The 16,253-nt window shown below is 37.4% G+C and overlaps 7 non-coding genes across 7 annotated transcripts; all 7 read left to right on the plus strand.

Moving 5' to 3' along the window:
- The first annotated feature begins 793 nt into the window (after positions 1-793).
- trnar-ucg (transfer RNA arginine (anticodon UCG)) lies at positions 794-866 on the plus strand. Its single transcript has one exon. It is a non-coding gene; the product is annotated as a tRNA-Arg (tRNA).
- Positions 867-2,896: 2,030 nt separating this feature from the next.
- On the plus strand, positions 2,897-2,969 carry trnar-ucg (transfer RNA arginine (anticodon UCG)). Its single transcript has one exon. It is a non-coding gene; the product is annotated as a tRNA-Arg (tRNA).
- A 908-nt stretch (positions 2,970-3,877) lies between these two features.
- On the plus strand, positions 3,878-3,950 carry trnar-ucg (transfer RNA arginine (anticodon UCG)). Its single transcript has one exon. It is a non-coding gene; the product is annotated as a tRNA-Arg (tRNA).
- A 1,626-nt stretch (positions 3,951-5,576) lies between these two features.
- trnar-ucg (transfer RNA arginine (anticodon UCG)) lies at positions 5,577-5,649 on the plus strand. Its single transcript has one exon. It is a non-coding gene; the product is annotated as a tRNA-Arg (tRNA).
- A 2,588-nt stretch (positions 5,650-8,237) lies between these two features.
- Positions 8,238-8,310, plus strand: trnar-ucg (transfer RNA arginine (anticodon UCG)). The gene has a single exon. It is a non-coding gene; the product is annotated as a tRNA-Arg (tRNA).
- A 2,932-nt stretch (positions 8,311-11,242) lies between these two features.
- On the plus strand, positions 11,243-11,315 carry trnar-ucg (transfer RNA arginine (anticodon UCG)). The gene has a single exon. It is a non-coding gene; the product is annotated as a tRNA-Arg (tRNA).
- A 976-nt stretch (positions 11,316-12,291) lies between these two features.
- On the plus strand, positions 12,292-12,364 carry trnar-ucg (transfer RNA arginine (anticodon UCG)). Its single transcript has one exon. It is a non-coding gene; the product is annotated as a tRNA-Arg (tRNA).
- Positions 12,365-16,253: the final 3,889 nt, after the last annotated feature.

Here is a 16,253-nt window from a genome sequence, read left to right on the forward strand (position 1 = left end):
AGCTTTCCTCATTCGGACAGGTTCACAACTTTGATGTCTACTGTTGCATAGCAAAGTCTGTATAATGTCAAATAGGGCTGTATCACATAGAATGCGTGGCCTAATGGATAAGGCGTCTGACTTCGAATCAGAAGATTGAGGGTTCGAGTCCCTTCGTGGTTGTTTAATTTCATTAGCTCAGCTAATTTGAACATGTTTGCAATTTCCCGAAATATGTCATTGGTCTTGTTGCTTTGAAAAGCTTGGACATTGTTGTTCAACTTCAATAATCTAAGACTGCAAGACCTGAGAAATATTATGTCTGATTGAGGGACATAGTCTTTTCGTACTTGTAAAATATCACTAGCTTTCCTCATTCGGATAGGTTCACAATTTTGATGTCTGTTGTTGCTAAGCAACGTCTGTTTGATGTCATATCGGACAATATGGAGTAGAAGGTGTTGCCTCGTGGATAAGGCGTCTTACTTCAAAATAGAAAATTGAGGTTTTGAGGCATTTTCGTGGTCGTTTAATTTCATTAAATCTGCTAATATGGACATGTTTGCAATTTCCCGAAATAAGGCATTGGTCTTGTTTCTTTGAAAGGCTTGGACATTGTTATTCATCTTTAATAATCTAATATTGCAAGGCCTGAGAATTATTGAGTCTGATTCTGCATCGCAAGATTGAGGGAAAAGGTATCTTTGTACTTGTTAAATATCACTAGCTTTCCTCATTCGGACAGGTTCACAACTTTGATGTCTACTGTTGCATAGCAAAGTCTGTATAATGTCAAATAGGGCTGTATCACATAGACTGCGTGGCCTAATGGATAAGGCGTCTGACTTCGAATCAGAAGATTGAGGGTTCGAGTCCCTTCGTGGTTGTTTAATTTCATTAGCTCAGCTAATTTGAACATGTTTGCAATTTCCCGAAATAAGGCATTGGTCTTGTTGCTTTGAAAAGCTTGGACATTGGACACTTCAATAATCTAAGACTGCAAGACCTGAGAAATATTATGTCTGATTGAGGGACATAGTCTTTTCGTACTTGTAAAATATCACTAGCTTTCCTCATTCGGATAGGTTCACAATTTTGATGTCTGTTGTTGCTAAACAACGTCTGTTTGATGTCATATCGGAGAATATGGAGTAGAAGGTGTTGCCTCGTGGATAAGGCGTCTTACTTCGAAACAGAAAATTGAGATTTTGAGGCATTTTCGTGGTCGTTTAATTTCATTAAATCTGCTAATATGGACATGTTTGCAATTTCGCGAAATAAGGCATTGGTCTTGTTGCTTTGAAAAGCTTGGACATTGTTGTTCAACTTTAATAATCTAAGACTGCAAGGCCTGAGAATTATTGTGTCTGAATCTGCATCGAAAGATTGAAGGAAAGAGTATCCTTGTACTTGTTAAAAATCACTAGCTTTCCTCATTCGGACAGGTTCACAATTTTTATGTCTATGGTTGCATAGCAAAGTCTGTATAATGTCAAATAGGGCTGTATCACATAGACTGCGTGGCCTAATGGATAAGGCGTCTGACTTCGAATCAGAAGATTGAGGGTTTGAGTCCCTTCGTGGTTGTTTAATTTCATTAGCTCAGCTAATTTGAACATGTTTGCAATTTCCCGAAATATGTCATTGGTCTTGTTGCTTTGAAAAGCTTGGACATTGTTGTTCAACTTCAATAATCTAAGACTGCAAGACCTGAGAAATATTATGTCTGATTGAGGGACATAGTCTTTTCGTACTTGTAAAATATCACTAGCTTTCCTCATTCGGATAGGTTCACAATTTTGATGTCTGTTGTTGCTAAGCAACGTCTGTTTGATGTCATATCGGAGAATATGGAGTAGAAGGTGTTGCCTCGTGGATAAGGCGTCTTACTTCGAAACATAAAATTGAGGTTTTGAGGCATTTTCGTGGTCGTTTAATTTCATTAAATCTGCTAATATGGACATGTTTGCAATTTCGCTAAATAAGGCATTGGTCTTGTTGCTTTGAAAAGCTTGGACATTGTTGTTCAACTTTAATAATCTAAGACTGCAAGGCCTGAGAATTATTGTGTCTGAATCTGCATCGCAAGATTGAGGGAAAAGGTATCTTCTTACTTGTTAAATATCACTAGCTTTCCTCATTCGGACAGGTTCACAACTTTGATGTCTACTGTTGCATAGCAAAGTCTGTATAATGTCAAATAGGGCTGTATCACATAGACTGCGTGGCCTAATGGATAAGGCGTCTGACTTCGAATCAGAAGATTGAGGGTCCGAGTCCCTTCGTGGTTGTTTAATTTCATTAGCTCAGCTAATTTGAACATGTTTGCAATTTCCCGAAATAAGGCATTGGTCTTGTTGCTTTGAAAAGCTTGGACATTGGACACTTCAATAATCTAAGACTGCAAGACCTGAGAAATATTATGTCTGATTGAGGGACATAGTCTTTTCGTACTTGTAAAATATCACTAGCTTTCCTCATTCGGATAGGTTCACAATTTTGATGTCTGTTGTTGCTAAACAACGTCTGTTTGATGTCATATCGGAGAATATGGAGTAGAAGGTGTTGCCTCGTGGATAAGGCGTCTTACTTCGAAACAGAAAATTGAGATTTTGAGGCATTTTCGTGGTCGTTTAATTTCATTAAATCTGCTAATATGGACATGTTTGCAATTTCGCGAAATAAGGCATTGGTCTTGTTGCTTTGAAAAGCTTGGACATTGTTGTTCAACTTTAATAATCTAAGACTGCAAGGCCTGAGAATTATTGTGTCTGAATCTGCATCGAAAGATTGAAGGAAAGAGTATCTTGTACTTGTTAAAAATCACTAGCTTTCCTCATTCGGACAGGTTCACAATTTTTATGTCTATGGTTGCATAGCAAAGTCTGTATAATGTCAAATAGGGCTGTATCACATAGACTGCGTGGCCTAATGGATAAGGCGTCTGACTTCGAATCAGAAGATTGAGGGTTCGAGTCCCTTCGTGGTTGTTTAATTTCATTAGCTCAGCTAATTTGAACATGTTTGCAATTTCCCGAAATAAGGCATTGGTCTTGTTGCTTTGAAAAGCTTGGACATTGTTGTTCAACTTCAATAATCTAAGACTGCAAGACCTGAGAAATATTATGTCTGATTGAGGGACATAGTCTTTTCGTACTTGTAAAATATCACTAGCTTTCCTCATTCGGATAGGTTCACAATTTTGATGTCTGTTGTTGCTAAGCAACGTCTGTTTGATGTCATATCGGACAATATGGAGTAGAAGGTGTTGCCTCGTGGATAAGGCGTCTTACTTCAAAATAGAAAATTGAGGTTTTGAGGCATTTTCGTGGTCGTTTAATTTCATTAAATCTGCTAATATGGACATGTTTGCAATTTCCCGAAATAAGGCATTGGTCTTGTTTCTTTGAAAGGCTTGGACATTGTTATTCATCTTTAATAATCTAAGACTGCAAGGCCTGAGAATTATTGAGTCTGATTCTGCATCGCAAGATTGAGGGAAAAGGTATCTTCTTACTTGTTAAATATCACTAGCTTTCCTCATTCGGACAGGTTCACAACTTTGATGTCTACTGTTGCATAGCAAAGTCTGTATGATGTCAAATAGGGTCGTTTAATTTCATTAGCTCAGCTAATTCGTACATGTTTGCAATTTCCCTAAATAAGGCATTGGTCTTGTTGCTTTGAAAAGCTTGGACATTGTTGTTCAACTTTAATAATCTAAGACTGCAAGGCCTGAGAATTATTGTGTCTGAATCTGCATCGAAAGATTGAAGGAAAGAGTATCTTTGTACTTGTTAAAAATCACTAGCTTTCCTCATTCGGACAGGTTCACAATTTTTATGTCTATGGTTGCATAGCAAAGTCTGTATAATGTCAAATAGGGCTGTATCACATAGACTGCGTGGCCTAATGGATAAGGCGTCTGACTTCGAATCAGAAGATTGAGGGTTCGAGTCCCTTCGTGGTCGTTTAATTTCATTAGCTCAGCTAATTTGAACATGTTTGCAATTTCCCGAAATAAGGCATTGGTCTTGTTGCTTTGAAAAGCTTGGACATTGTTGTTCAACTTCAATAATCTAAGACTGCAAGACCTGAGAAATATTATGTCTGATTGAGGGACATAGTCTTTTCGTACTTGTAAAATATCACTAGCTTTCCTCATTCGGATAGGTTCACAATTTTGATGTCTGTTGTTGCTAAGCAACGTCTGTTTGATGTCATATCGGACAATATGGAGTAGAAGGTGTTGCCTCGTGGATAAGGCGTCTTACTTCAAAATAGAAAATTGAGGTTTTGAGGCATTTTCGTGGTCGTTTAATTTCATTAAATCTGCTAATATGGACATGTTTGCAATTTCCCGAAATAAGGCATTGGTCTTGTTTCTTTGAAAGGCTTGGACATTGTTATTCATCTTTAATAATCTAATATTGCAAGGCCTGAGAATTATTGAGTCTGATTCTGCATCGCAAGATTGAGGGAAAAGGTATCTTCTTACTTGTTAAATATCACTAGCTTTCCTCATTCGGACAGGTTCACAACTTTGATGTCTACTGTTGCATAGCAAAGTCTGTATGATGTCAAATAGGGTCGTTTAATTTCATTAGCTCAGCTAATTCGTACATGTTTGCAATTTCCCTAAATAAGGCATTGGTCTTGTTGCTTTGAAAAGCTTGGACATTGTTGTTCAACTTTAATAATCTAAGACTGCAAGGCCTGAGAATTATTGTGTCTGAATCTGCATCGAAAGATTGAAGGAAAGAGTATCTTTGTACTTGTTAAAAATCACTAGCTTTCCTCATTCGGACAGGTTCACAATTTTTATGTCTATGGTTGCATAGCAAAGTCTGTATAATGTCAAATAAGACTGTATCACATAGATTGCGTGGCCTAATGGATAAGGCGTCTGACTTCGAATCAGAAGATTGAGGGTTCGAGTCCCTTCGTGGTCGTTTAATTTCATTAGCTCAGCTAATTTGAACATGTTTGCAATTTCCCGAAATAAGGCATTGGTCTTGTTGCTTTGAAAAGCTTGGACATTGTTGTTCAACTTTAATAATCTAAGACTGCAAGGCCTGAGAATTATTGTGTCTGAATCTGCATCGAAAGATTGAAGGAAAGAGTATCTTTGTACTTGTTAAAAATCACTAGCTTTCCTCATTCGGACAGGTTCACAATTTTTATGTCTATGGTTGCATAGCAAAGTCTGTATAATGTCAAATAAGACTGTATCACATAGATTGCGTGGCCTAATGGATAAGGCGTCTGACTTCGAATCAGAAGATTGAGGGTTCGAGTCCCTTCGTGGTCGTTTAATTTCATTAGCTCAGCTAATTTGAACATGTTTGCAATTTCCCGAAATAAGGCATTGGTCTTGTTGCTTTGAAAAGCTTGGACATTGTTGTTCAACTTTAATAATCTAAGACTGCAAGGCCTGAGAATTATTGTGTCTGAATCTGCATCGAAAGATTGAAGGAAAGAGTATCTTTGTACTTGTTAAAAATCACTAGCTTTCCTCATTCGGACAGGTTCACAATTTTTATGTCTATGGTTGCATAGCAAAGTCTGTATAATGTCAAATAGGGCTGTATCACATAGACTGCGTGGCCTAATGGATAAGGCGTCTGACTTCGAATCAGAAGATTGAGGGTTCGAGTCCCTTCGTGGTTGTTTAATTTCATTAGCTCAGCTAATTTGAACATGTTTGCAATTTCCCGAAATAAGGCATTGGTCTTGTTGCTTTGAAAAGCTTGGACATTGTTGTTCAACTTCAATAATCTAAGACTGCAAGACCTGAGAAATATTATGTCTGATTGAGGGACATAGTCTTTTCGTACTTGTAAAATATCACTAGCTTTCCTCATTCGGATAGGTTCACAATTTTGATGTCTGTTGTTGCTAAGCAACGTCTGTTTGATGTCATATCGGAGAATATGGAGTAGAAGGTGTTGCCTCGTGGATAAGGCGTCTTACTTCAAAACAGAAAATTGAGGTTTTGAGGCATTTTCGTGGTCGTTTAATTTCATTAAATCTGCTAATATGGACATGTTTGCAATTTCCCGAAATAAGGCATTGGTCTTGTTTCTTTGAAAGGCTTGGACATTGTTATTCATCTTTAATAATCTAATATTGCAAGGCCTGAGAATTATTGTGTCTGATTCTGCATCGCAAGATTGAGGGAAAAGGTATCTTCTTACTTGTTAAATATCACTAGCTTTCCTCATTCGGACAGGTTCACAACTTTGATGTCTACTGTTGCATAGCAAAGTCTGTAGGTCAAATAGGGTCGTTTAATTTCATTAGCTCAGCTAATTCATACATGTTTGCAATTTCCCTAAATAAGGCATTGGTCTTGTTGCTTTGAAAAGCTTGGACATTGTTGTTCAACTTTAATAATCTAAGACTGCAAGACCTGAGAATTATTGTGTCTGAATCTGCATCGAAAGATTGAAGGAAAGAGTATCTTTGTACTTGTTAAAAATCACTAGCTTTCCTCATTCGGACAGGTTCACAATTTTGATGTCTACTGTTGCATAGCAAAGTCTGTATAATGTCAAATAGGGCTGTATCACATAGACTGCGTGGCCTAATGGATAAGGCGTCTGACTTCGAATCAGAAGATTGAGGGTCCGAGTCCCTTCGTGGTTGTTTAATTTCATTAGCTCAGCTAATTTGAACATGTTTGCAATTTCCCGAAATAAGGCATTGGTCTTGTTGCTTTGAAAAGCTTGGACATTGTTATTCACTTCAATAATCTAAGACTGCAAGACCTGAGAAATATTATGTCTGATTGAGGGACATAGTCTTTTCGTACTTGTAAAATATCACTAGCTTTCCTCATTCGGATAGGTTCACAATTTTGATGTCTGTTGTTGCTAAGCAACGTCTGTTTGATGTCATATCGGAGAATATGGAGTAGAAGGTGTTGCCTCGTGGATAAGGCGTCTTACTTCGAAACAGAAAATTGAGATTTTGAGGCATTTTCGTGGTCGTTTAATTTCATTAAATCTGCTAATATGGACATGTTTGCAATTTCGCGAAATAAGGCATTGGTCTTGTTGCTTTGAAAAGCTTGGACATTGTTGTTCAACTTTAATAATCTAAGACTGCAAGGCCTGAGAATTATTGTGTCTGAATCTGCATCGAAAGATTGAAGGAAAGAGTATCTTGTACTTGTTAAAAATCACTAGCTTTCCTCATTCGGACAGGTTCACAACTTTTATGTCTATGGTTGCATAGCAAAGTCTGTATAATGTCAAATAGGGCTGTATCACATAGACTGCGTGGCCTAATGGATAAGGCGTCTGACTTCGAATCAGAAGATTGAGGGTCCGAGTCCCTTCGTGGTTGTTTAATTTCATTAGCTCAGCTAATTTGAACATGTTTGCAATTTCCCGAAATAAGGCATTGGTCTTGTTGCTTTGAAAAGCTTGGACATTGTTGTTCAACTTCAATAATCTAAGACTGCAAGACCTGAGAAATATTATGTCTGATTGAGGGACATAGTCTTTTCGTACTTGTAAAATATCACTAGCTTTCCTCATTCGGATAGGTTCACAATTTTGATGTCTGTTGTTGCTAAGCAACGTCTGTTTGATGTCATATCGGAGAATATGGAGTAGAAGGTGTTGCCTCGTGGATAAGGCGTCTTACTTCAAAACAGAAAATTGAGGTTTTGAGGCATTTTCGTGGTCGTTTAATTTCATTAAATCTGCTAATATGGACATGTTTGCAATTTCGCGAAATAAGGCATTGGTCTTGTTTCTTTGAAAGGCTTGGACATTGTTATTCATCTTTAATAATCTAATATTGCAAGGCCTGAGAATTATTGAGTCTGATTCTGCATCGCAAGATTGAGGGAAAAGGTATCTTCTTACTTGTTAAATATCACTAGCTTTCCTCATTCGGACAGGTTCACAACTTTGATGTCTACTGTTGCATAGCAAAGTCTGTATGATGTCAAATAGGGTCGTTTAATTTCATTAGCTCAGCTAATTCGTACATGTTTGCAATTTCCCTAAATAAGGCATTGGTCTTGTTGCTTTGAAAAGCTTGGACATTGTTGTTCAACTTTAATAATCTAAGACTGCAAGGCCTGAGAATTATTGTGTCTGAATCTGCATCGAAAGATTGAAGGAAAGAGTATCTTTGTACTTGTTAAAAATCACTAGCTTTCCTCATTCGGACAGGTTCACAATTTTTATGTCTATGGTTGCATAGCAAAGTCTGTATAATGTCAAATAGGGCTGTAACACATAGACTGCGTGGCCTAATGGATAAGGCGTCTGACTTCGAATCAGAAGATTGAGGGTTCGAGTCCCTTCGTGGTCGTTTAATTTCATTAGCTCAGCTAATTTGAACATGTTTGCAATTTCCCGAAATAAGGCATTGGTCTTGTTGCTTTGAAAAGCTTGGACATTGTTGTTCAACTTCAATAATCTAAGACTGCAAGACCTGAGAAATATTATGTCTGATTGAGGGACATAGTCTTTTCGTACTTGTAAAATATCACTAGCTTTCCTCATTCGGATAGGTTCACAATTTTGATGTCTGTTGTTGCTAAGCAACGTCTGTTTGATGTCATATCGGAGAATATGGAGTAGAAGGTGTTGCCTCGTGGATAAGGCGTCTTACTTCGAAACATAAAATTGAGGTTTTGAGGCATTTTCGTGGTCGTTTAATTTCATTAAATCTGCTAATATGGACATGTTTGCAATTTCGCTAAATAAGGCATTGGTCTTGTTGCTTTGAAAAGCTTGGACATTGTTGTTCAACTTTAATAATCTAAGACTGCAAGACCTGAGAAATATTATGTCTGATTGAGGGACATAGTCTTTTCGTACTTGTAAAATATCACTAGCTTTCCTCATTCGGATAGGTTCACAATTTTGATGTCTGTTGTTGCTAAGCAACGTCTGTTTGATGTCATATCGGACAATATGGAGTAGAAGGTGTTGCCTCGTGGATAAGGCATCTTACTTCAAAATAGAAAATTGAGGTTTTGAGGCATTTTCGTGGTCGTTTAATTTCATTAAATCTGCTAATATGGACATGTTTGCAATTTCCCGAAATAAGGCATTGGTCTTGTTTCTTTGAAAGGCTTGGACATTGTTATTCATCTTTAATAATCTAATATTGCAAGGCCTGAGAATTATTGTGTCTGATTCTGCATCGCAAGATTGAGGGAAAAGGTATCTTCTTACTTGTTAAATATCACTAGCTTTCCCCATTCGGACAGGTTCACAACTTTGATGTCTACTGTTGCATAGCAAAGTCTGTATGATGTCAAATAGGGTCGTTTAATTTCATTAGCTCAGCTAATTCATACATGTTTGCAATTTCCCTAAATAAGGCATTGGTCTTGTTGCTTTTAAAAGCTTGGACATTGTGGTTCAACTGTAATAATCTAAGACTGCAAGACCTGAGAATTATTGTGTCTGAATCTGCATCGAAAGATTGAAGGAAAGAGTATCTTTGTACTTGTTAAAAATCACTAGCTTTCCTCATTCGGACAGGTTCACAACTTTGATGTCTACTGTTGCATAGCAAAGTCTGTATAATGTCAAATAGGGCTGTATCACATAGACTGCGTGGCCTAATGGATAAGGCGTCTGACTTCGAATCAGAAGATTGAGGGTCCGAGTCCCTTCGTGGTTGTTTAATTTCATTAGCTCAGCTAATTTGAACATGTTTGCAATTTCCCGAAATAAGGCATTGGTCTTGTTGCTTTGAAAAGCTTGGACATTGGACACTTCAATAATCTAAGACTGCAAGACCTGAGAAATATTATGTCTGATTGAGGGACAGTCTTTTCGTACTTGTAAAATATCACTAGCTTTCCTCATTCGGATAGGTTTACAATTTTGATGTCTGTTGTTGCTAAACAACGTCTGTTTGATGTCATATCGGAGAATATGGAGTAGAAGGTGTTGCCTCGTGGATAAGGCGTCTTACTTCGAAACAGAAAATTGAGATTTTGAGGCATTTTCGTGGTCGTTTAATTTCATTAAATCTGCTAATATGGACATGTTTGCAATTTCGCGAAAAAAGGCATTGGTCTTGTTGCTTTGAAAAGCTTGGACATTGTTGTTCAACTTTAATAATCTAAGACTGCAAGGCCTGAGAATTATTGTGTCTGAATCTGCATCGAAAGATTGAAGGAAAGAGTATCCTTGTACTTGTTAAAAATCACTAGCTTTCCTCATTCGGACAGGTTCACAATTTTTATGTATATGGTTGCATAGCAAAGTCTGTATAATGTCAAATAGGGCTGTATCTCATAGAATGCGTGTTCTAATGGATAAGGCGTCTGACTTCGAATCAGAAGATTGAGGGTCCGAGTCCCTTCGTGGTTGTTTAATTTCATTAGCTCAGCTAATTTGAACATGTTTGCAATTTCCCGAAATATGGCATTGGTCTTGTTGCTTTGAAAAGCTTGGACATTGTTGTTCAACTTCAATAATCTAAGACTGCAAGACCTGAGAAATATTATGTCTGATTGAGGGACATAGTCTTTTCGTACTTGTAAAATATCACTAGCTTTCCTCATTCGGATAGGTTCACAATTTTGATGTCTGTTGTTGCTAAGCAACGTCTGTTTGATGTCATATCGGACAATATGGAGTAGAAGGTGTTGCCTCGTGGATAAGGCGTCTTACTTCAAAATAGAAAATTGAGGTTTTGAGGCATTTTCGTGGTCGTTTAATTTCATTAAATCTGCTAATATGGACATGTTTGCAATTTCCCGAAATAAGGCATTGGTCTTGTTTCTTTGAAAGGCTTGGACATTGTTATTCATCTTTAATAATCTAATATTGCAAGGCCTGAGAATTATTGAGTCTGATTCTGCATCGCAAGATTGAGGGAAAAGGTATCTTCTTACTTGTTAAATATCACTAGCTTTCCTCATTCGGACAGGTTCACAACTTTGATGTCTACTGTTGCATAGCAAAGTCTGTATGATGTCAAATAGGGTCGTTTAATTTCATTAGCTCAGCTAATTCGTACATGTTTGCAATTTCCCTAAATAAGGCATTGGTCTTGTTGCTTTGAAAAGCTTGGACATTGTTGTTCAACTTTAATAATCTAAGACTGCAAGGCCTGAGAATTATTGTGTCTGAATCTGCATCGAAAGATTGAAGGAAAGAGTATCTTTGTACTTGTTAAAAATCACTAGCTTTCCTCATTCGGACAGGTTCACAATTTTTATGTCTATGGTTGCATAGCAAAGTCTGTATAATGTCAAATAGGGCTGTAACACATAGACTGCGTGGCCTAATGGATAAGGCGTCTGACTTCGAATCAGAAGATTGAGGGTTCGAGTCCCTTCGTGGTCGTTTAATTTCATTAGCTCAGCTAATTTGAACATGTTTGCAATTTCCCGAAATAAGGCATTGGTCTTGTTGCTTTGAAAAGCTTGGACATTGTTGTTCAACTTCAATAATCTAAGACTGCAAGACCTGAGAAATATTATGTCTGATTGAGGGACATAGTCTTTTCGTACTTGTAAAATATCACTAGCTTTCCTCATTCGGATAGGTTCACAATTTTGATGTCTGTTGTTGCTAAGCAACGTCTGTTTGATGTCATATCGGAGAATATGGAGTAGAAGGTGTTGCCTCGTGGATAAGGCGTCTTACTTCGAAACATAAAATTGAGGTTTTGAGGCATTTTCGTGGTCGTTTAATTTCATTAAATCTGCTAATATGGACATGTTTGCAATTTCGCTAAATAAGGCATTGGTCTTGTTGCTTTGAAAAGCTTGGACATTGTTGTTCAACTTTAATAATCTAAGACTGCAAGACCTGAGAAATATTATGTCTGATTGAGGGACATAGTCTTTTCGTACTTGTAAAATATCACTAGCTTTCCTCATTCGGATAGGTTCACAATTTTGATGTCTGTTGTTGCTAAGCAACGTCTGTTTGATGTCATATCGGACAATATGGAGTAGAAGGTGTTGCCTCGTGGATAAGGCATCTTACTTCAAAATAGAAAATTGAGGTTTTGAGGCATTTTCGTGGTCGTTTAATTTCATTAAATCTGCTAATATGGACATGTTTGCAATTTCCCGAAATAAGGCATTGGTCTTGTTTCTTTGAAAGGCTTGGACATTGTTGTTCAACTTTAATAATCTAAGACTGCAAGGCCTGAGAATTATTGTGTCTGAATCTGCATCGAAAGATTGAAGGAAAGAGTATCCTTGTACTTGTTAAAAATCACTAGCTTTCCTCATTCGGACAGGTTCACAATTTTTATGTCTATGGTTGCATAGCAAAGTCTGTATAATGTCAAATAGGGCTGTATCTCATAGACTGCGTGGCCTAATGGATAAGGCGTCTGACTTCGAATCAGAAGATTGAGGGTTCGAGTCCCTTCGTGGTTGTTTAATTTCATTAGCTCAGCTAATTTGAACATGTTTGCAATTTCCCGAAATATGTCATTGGTCTTGTTGCTTTGAAAAGCTTGGACATTGTTGTTCAACTTCAATAATCTAAGACTGCAAGACCTGAGAAATATTATGTCTGATTGAGGGACATAGTCTTTTCGTACTTGTAAAATATCACTAGCTTTCCTCATTCGGATAGGTTCACAATTTTGATGTCTGTTGTTGCTAAGCAACGTCTGTTTGATGTCATATCGGAGAATATGGAGTAGAAGGTGTTGCCTCGTGGATAAGGCGTCTTACTTCAAAATAGAAAATTGAGGTTTTGAGGCATTTTCGTGGTCGTTTAATTTAATTAAATCTGCTAATATGGACATGTTTGCAATTTCCCGAAATAAGGCATTGGTCTTGTTTCTTTGAAAGGCTTGGACATTGTTATTCATCTTTAATAATCTAATATTGCAAGGCCTGAGAATTATTGAGTCTGATTCTGCATCGCAAGATTGAGGGAAAAGGTATCTTCTTACTTGTTAAATATCACTAGCTTTCCTCATTCGGACAGGTTCACAACTTTGATGTCTACTGTTGCATAGCAAAGTCTGTATGATGTCAAATAGGGTCGTTTAATTTCATTAGCTCAGCTAATTCGTACATGTTTGCAATTTCCCTAAATAAGGCATTGGTCTTGTTGCTTTGAAAAGCTTGGACATTGTTGTTCAACTTTAATAATCTAAGACTGCAAGGCCTGAGAATTATTGTGTCTGAATCTGCATCGAAAGATTGAAGGAAAGAGTATCTTTGTACTTGTTAAAAGTCACTAGCTTTCCTCATTCGGACAGGTTCACAATTTTTATGTCTATGGTTGCATAGCAAAGTCTGTATAATGTCAAATAGGGCTGTATCACATAGACTGCGTGGCCTAATGGATAAGGCGTCTGACTTCAAATCAGAAGATTGAGGGTTCGAGTCCCTTCGTGGTCGTTTAATTTCATTAGCTCAGCTAGTTTGAACATGTTTGCAATTTCCCGAAATAAGGCATTGGTCTTGTTGCTTTGAAAAGCTTGGACATTGGACACTTCAATAATCTAAGACTGCAAGACCTGAGAAATATTATGTCTGATTGAGGGACATAGTCTTTTCGTACTTGTAAAATATCACTAGCTTTCCTCATTCGGATAGGTTCACAATTTTGATGTCTGTTGTTGCTAAGCAACGTCTGTTTGATGTCATATCGGACAATATGGAGTAGAAGGTGTTGCCTCGTGGATAAGGCGTCTTACTTCAAAATAGAAAATTGAGGTTTTGAGGCATTTTCGTGGTCGTTTAATTTCATTAAATATGCTAATATGGACATGTTTGCAATTTCCCGAAATAAGGCATTGGTCTTGTTTCTTTGAAAGGCTTGGACATTGTTATTCATCTTTAATAATCTAATATTGCAAGGCCTGAGAATTATTGAGTCTGATTCTGCATCGCAAGATTGAGGGAAAAGGTATCTTCTTACTTGTTAAATATCACTAGCTTTCCTCATTCGGACAGGTTCACAACTTTGATGTCTACTGTTGCATAGCAAAGTCTGTATGATGTCAAATAGGGTCGTTTAATTTCATTAGCTCAGCTAATTCGTACATGTTTGCAATTTCCCTAAATAAGGCATTGGTCTTGTTGCTTTGAAAAGCTTGGACATTGTTGTTCAACTTTAATAATCTAAGACTGCAAGGCCTGAGAATTATTGTGTCTGAATCTGCATCGAAAGATTGAAGGAAAGAGTATCTTTGTACTTGTTAAAAATCACTAGCTTTCCTCATTCGGACAGGTTCACAATTTTTATGTCTATGGTTGCATAGCAAAGTCTGTATAATGTCAAATAAGGCTGTATCACATAGATTGCGTGGCCTAATGGATAAGGCGTCTGACTTCGAATCAGAAGATTGAGGGTTCGAGTCCCTTCGTGGTTGTTTAATTTCATTAGCTCAGCTAATTTGAACATGTTTGCAATTTCCCGAAATAAGGCATTGGTCTTGTTGCTTTGAAAAGCTTGGACATTGTTGTTCAACTTCAATAATCTAAGACTGCAAGACCTGAGAAATATTATGTCTGATTGAGGGACATAGTCTTTTCGTACTTGTAAAATATCACTAGCTTTCCTCATTCGGATAGGTTCACAATTTTGATGTCTGTTGTTGCTAAGCAACGTCTGTTTGATGTCATATCGGACAATATGGAGTAGAAGGTGTTGCCTCGTGGATAAGGCGTCTTACTTCAAAATAGAAAATTGAGGTTTTGAGGCATTTTCGTGGTCGTTTAATTTCATTAAATCTGCTAATATGGACATGTTTGCAATTTCCCGAAATAAGGCATTGGTCTTGTTTCTTTGAAAGGCTTGGACATTGTTATTCATCTTTAATAATCTAATATTGCAAGGCCTGAGAATTATTGAGTCTGATTCTGCATCGCAAGATTGAGGGAAAAGGTATCTTCTTACTTGTTAAATATCACTAGCTTTCCTCATTCGGACAGGTTCACAACTTTGATGTCTACTGTTGCATAGCAAAGTCTGTATGATGTCAAATAGGGTCGTTTAATTTCATTAGCTCAGCTAATTCGTACATGTTTGCAATTTCCCTAAATAAGGCATTGGTCTTGTTGCTTTGAAAAGCTTGGACATTGTTGTTCAACTTTAATAATCTAAGACTGCAAGGCCTGAGAATTATTGTGTCTGAATCTGCATCGAAAGATTGAAGGAAAGAGTATCTTTGTACTTGTTAAAAATCACTAGCTTTCCTCATTCGGACAGGTTCACAATTTTTATGTCTATGGTTGCATAGCAAAGTCTGTATAATGTCAAATAGGGCTGTATCACATAGACTGCGTGGCCTAATGGATAAGGCGTCTGACTTCGAATCAGAAGATTGAGGGTTCGAGTTCCTTCGTGGTTGTTTAATTTCATTAGCTCCGCTCATATGGACATGTTTGCAATTTCGCTAAATAAGGCATTGGTCTTGTTGCTTGGACATTGTTATTCATCTTTAATAATCTAATATTGCAAGTCCTGAGAATTATTGAGTCTGATTCTGCATCGCAAGATTGAGGGAAAAGGTATCTTCTTACTTGTTAAATATCACTAGCTTTCCTCATTCGGACAGGTTCACAACTTTGATGTCTACTTTTGCATAGCAAAGTCTGTATAATGTCAAATAGGGCTGTATCACATAGACTGCGTGGCCTAATGGATAAGGCGTCTGACTTCGAATCAGAAGATTGAGGGTCCGAGTCCCTTCGTGGTTGTTTAATTTCATTAGCTCAGCTAATTTGAACATGTTTGCAATTTCCCGAAATAAGGCATTGGTCTTGTTGCTTTGAAAAGCTTGGACATTGGACACTTCAATAATCTAAGACTGCAAGACCTGAGAAATATTATGTCTGATTGAGGGACATAGTCTTTTCGTACTTGTAAAATATCACTAGCTTTCCTCATTCGGATAGGTTCACAATTTTGATGTCTGTTGTTGCTAAGCAACGTCTGTTTGATGTCATATCGGAGAATATGGAGTAGAAGGTGTTGCCTCGTGGATAAGGCGTCTTACTTCGAAACAGAAAATTGAGGTTTTGAGGCATTTTCGTGGTCGTTTAATTTCATTAAATCTGCTAATATGGACATGTTTGCAATTTCGCGAAATAAGGCATTGGTCTTGTTGCTTTGAAAAGCTTGGACATTGTTGTTCAACTTTAATAATCTAAGACTGCAAGGCCTGAGAATTATTGAGTCTGATTCTGCATCGCAAGATTGAGGGAAAAGGTATCTTCTTACTTGTTAAATATCACTAGCTTTCCTCATTCGGACAGGTTCACAACTTTGATGTCTACTGTTGCATAGCAAAGTCTGTAT

The sequence above is a fragment of the Oncorhynchus clarkii genome, unplaced genomic scaffold (assembly GCF_045791955.1).
Source record: "Oncorhynchus clarkii lewisi isolate Uvic-CL-2024 unplaced genomic scaffold, UVic_Ocla_1.0 unplaced_contig_10886_pilon_pilon, whole genome shotgun sequence".
In the NCBI taxonomy this organism is placed as follows: domain Eukaryota; kingdom Metazoa; phylum Chordata; class Actinopteri; order Salmoniformes; family Salmonidae; genus Oncorhynchus; species Oncorhynchus clarkii.